Below are 4,369 nucleotides of genomic sequence, written 5' to 3' on the forward strand. Positions count from 1 at the left end.
GATAAAAAAAAAATTATACAACCCTTTTTTATATTTTTTTTAAAAAAATCATGTTAACTTTTTTAACCCGTGACCCGAGTCATTAAAACTGAAACACCCAGTCTGTAAAAATCATGAAGTCTAATTCTCAATTAATGATATGTTGAAGGATGAAATGTTTTTTTTTTAAGAATTTCACTTATACAAAAAGATTTTTAAAAAATAGCAATTAAATAATGATAAACAAAATTAAAATACAAAATAATTTTTATATTTAATTGAAGAGTGAAATTGAAAAAAAAATCAATATAGTATAAGGCTAATAAAAATTAAAAAGGATCGGCTTAAAATTGACATAAAAAATAAAAATAATGTTGTAATTAAAAAGTAAAATTGAAAATAATGATGACTTTTACAAAGGAGCCAATAAAAAAACTAAAAATCAAAACAACAATGATCAAATTAAAAAATATAATACCATCAACTTGAATTGAATGATGAATTAAAAAACAATAAAACTTTTGCAAAACGGTCAAAGCAAACAAAAAAAATAGATATCCAAAGAATGAAGACCAAACTAGAGAATGTAATATTAGATAGATTGAAATTTAATGATGAAATTAAAAACAAATAAAACTTTTACAAAAGGATCAAGACAAAAAAAAAAGTCTGAAGTTGAAATATCAATAATCAAAATGATCAAGCTATAATTTTTAAGAAAAATAAAGAAAATAAGGGATAAAAAAGGTTCACTAGTGACAAACTAGATCACCATCAGAGACACGTATTGCACTAACAGGAAGAGAACACAGATACTCTTCCAACATCACGGCAAGAGAGCATTTTTTTAATATCGGAAGGCAACACACTTGCTGCCCAAAGGGCGCTGACACCTCCCACGCGCCCCTGGGTGTGCCATTTCCACACGCCCTTTTTTTTCGCCAAGTACAAAAGTGCTTCTAAATTATCTTTCTAATTACAAAAAAAAAACTATGAAGAAACAAAAACACCTTTTGACCTCATGCTTAATTTTTTTTAATTTTAAAGGTATTTTTATTGTTTTATTGCGCATTCTAATTGTTTATTGTTTTTAATATATAGTCAAACACTAAATTGTCCATCAATTTAAGCTGCAATAACGAAACAATATTGTAAAAATATAAAAATACCCCTTGATGCTAGATTTAAATTCTTTGTTTTCAAGGATATTCTAGTTATTTTATTGCACAATTAAAATAAAAAAAATGTTTATTTATTTCTAGTCAATTTAAAAATATCAAATGTCATTCCCAATCAATTTAAAAATAACAAATAAACAGTGTGAAATTTTTTGAAAAATATCAATATATCTATAGCTACAGTATTTTTTTATGACCAAATAGGTTTTGAAAATATCTACTTTTGGTGTGCCTGCGAAGCTTCCAAGGAATAATTCCATGGCATCATCCTCTACCCGTCGGCCACCAAAGGTGATGGAGGAAACGTGCCTTTTAATTTCTAAACCAAGGGCTAAGGAATGAGGTCCCACTCCACTCTCATACGTCAGCCAGTGCACAAAAATTTAGAAGGTCACTGAATTATTGATAGCACTAATCTTGTAAATTTCATCTTCTTCGTCTTTTATTAAAGTTCATAAAAAAGAAAAGTAAAAAACAGCCCACATACGATGCATTTGAGAAGTGGCGACCCGCGCCACAAAGAGACAAAATAATGGAAAATCGATGTTCATTAAATGGAGGATTCTATGCCCCTCAATATATGTTACTTTTCATTGCAATAATATAATGATTATTTTATTTTTTAATAAAAAATCTATAAATTTATTATTGGGATAACGAGGTTTCTTTTTCTATAGTTCGTTAATCATTATAAAATTAATTCGGAACAATTCAATTTTTTCGGTTTTAAAAATACAATATAATAACAACATTATTTTTAAAATCAAATGTTTTCAAACTAATATTGAGTAGCTCCGATTGGCTCAAAATTAATTAGGAACACTTCAATCTTTTTATTTGTTTTTTATTGGATTACACCAATATCATGAATAGATCACAAATGTAGTCTTTTAATGGGATGGGCTCGAGCTAGTGTTTTTTAAACTTTTTTATATTGTGTTTTTTGTCAATTTATTTATTATATTTATGTTTTTTTATTTGTAATATTTAAATTAAACGAGCTTATTAATATCAATTAAGTCAATGACTCATATCTTGAAGTTTCTATTTGCTTTTTTTATGAACGTCTATGCTACCTTAACATCCTTTCTAGTTTCTTCACAATGAAAAAAAAATAGAATGGCCCACGACGCACAATAAAAACTTGAATTTGAAGTTATATGTTTGTGATAGGTTCCACTATACAAGCATCCTACGGTTTATGACGGGATTATTAGCTTATGCTTGGAGTTGAAATAATTTTTTAATATAAAAAATATCAAAGCATTACTAACATGTTCTATAATAAAAAATTTAATTATTGTTTCAAAATGTAATTAATTATTGTTCAAGTCAATTAATATTATTTATCAATTTTCAATTATTTAAAGCAATGTAACAAATAAAAAGTTTTTTTTTATCGATATCATAGTTGAATTTTAATAAATAAAAATTTATTTAAATATATTTTAAAAATAAAAATTACTTTGAAAAACAACTTATATCAAACTCTCAAATAAGTTCTTAACCTAATTTGATGGTCAACTTTATTATTCTAAGCCGGTTAAAGAGTGTGATAAATTTTAATTTTCAAAGTGTTTTTTGTTTGAAAATATATTAAAATAATTTTTTTTTAAAAAATTAATTTTAATATTGGCATATTAAAACCATAAAAAATATTAAAATAATAGTTTAAAGATAAAAAATAAAAAATAAAAAAACTATTTTAAAAGAAACTCGAGAAAATTGATATAAACATATCAATAGCTTACCACTAAGTACAATCAATGCTGGGCCAGGTTAATTATTTAGCAATTCATCCCTATTCCCCTACGTTTCATCGCGTAATTGAACTCAACTGGCTACCCAAATACGACCCAGAGCAACTTGCATGACGTTGACAAGCATGCTTTAAGTCTCCTTTATTTGATTTGATTTGATTTGGTTTTTTCTTTTGTCATGACCCACCAAACATAGAAGATGGAGTAAGATATAATTTATTTATTTATTTATATATATTTTTTTCCCATGGAGTAAGATATAATTTTCACTAGATAAGACCGTGACCGTGCACACTTGTCATGTCTTGACGTGGACATATTTTATGTATTTTATTTCTTATATTTTATCATGTCGGTTTCTGGTTGGTGAAAGGAGCTCCGTGGGGAAAAAAAATTCCTTATTTTTCATATTTTTTAGTATGAAAAATAGTGTCAGGATTTCTTTATCTTTTCCATGCTTAGAAAAAGAACGAGACCTCGTTCTGCTTCGCAGCAACGAAATGTTGAGGTAATCGAACCAATTACCTTTATTTCAACGCCACTCAACATTTTTGTGAAGAAAAACCGATTGCCTTGACCTGTTTTTCACTCTTTTCTCCTCTCTCTCATTGAAGAGTGGGATATTGAACAATATTGCGACAGTATTTTGAATGTTATGTTTCTGACAATTCTTAGAAGTACTTGACAGGTTTATTTATAATCAGAGTAAGATAACTTATGTTTTCTGTCCCTTTTTTTAAAAATAATTTTTTAATATATTAATATAAAAAATAAAAAAATATTTTAATATAATTTCAAATAAAAAATATCATTTACTACAATATCAAAAACACACTTGCTACTTGTTTGGGGAAAATTTTGAAGGCTTTCACAAGCAAGAACTAGCCTTTTTGGAAGTCAATTCAAAGTGTAAAATAAAATAAAATGAATGAATGGGTTCATTTTTGTTACAAATAAAATAGTGTGTTTATTTTGAACTAGGATTACTTGCTACTTGTAAAATGTTTCTGCTACTTGCCACCTTGATCACCCTCATGGAGGCTCCTAAACAAAGCTTTATCCAAATAAAAATAATAAAAAAGGGAAATAAAGTAAGAATCCATGGCCCCTTACACTGTGCAGAACCGACCAATCCAATCAGAACACCAGTACTCTGGTGTACGAAGTAATAACTTTTATTACACCCAAAAAGATACTTAACAACTAAATAAATAAATAAACTCACTCATGCCTTAAATAAATAAAAATATTTCAATTTCGCAGCCCTTCTTTGGTGTGAGTGCAATTTTCCAGCAGTACTCTTTCTTAAAAGTATTTTTTTAATATATTAAAATAATATTTTTTTTAAATTTATTTTTATAATAACACATTAGAATAATATAAAAAGATTAAAAAATAATATAAAAAATTAAAACTAAAAAACAAAATAAAAAAATTTAAACCTCACGGACT

This window comes from Populus nigra, chromosome 3 (genome assembly GCF_951802175.1).
Source record: "Populus nigra chromosome 3, ddPopNigr1.1, whole genome shotgun sequence".
In the NCBI taxonomy this organism is placed as follows: Eukaryota; Viridiplantae; Streptophyta; class Magnoliopsida; order Malpighiales; family Salicaceae; genus Populus; species Populus nigra.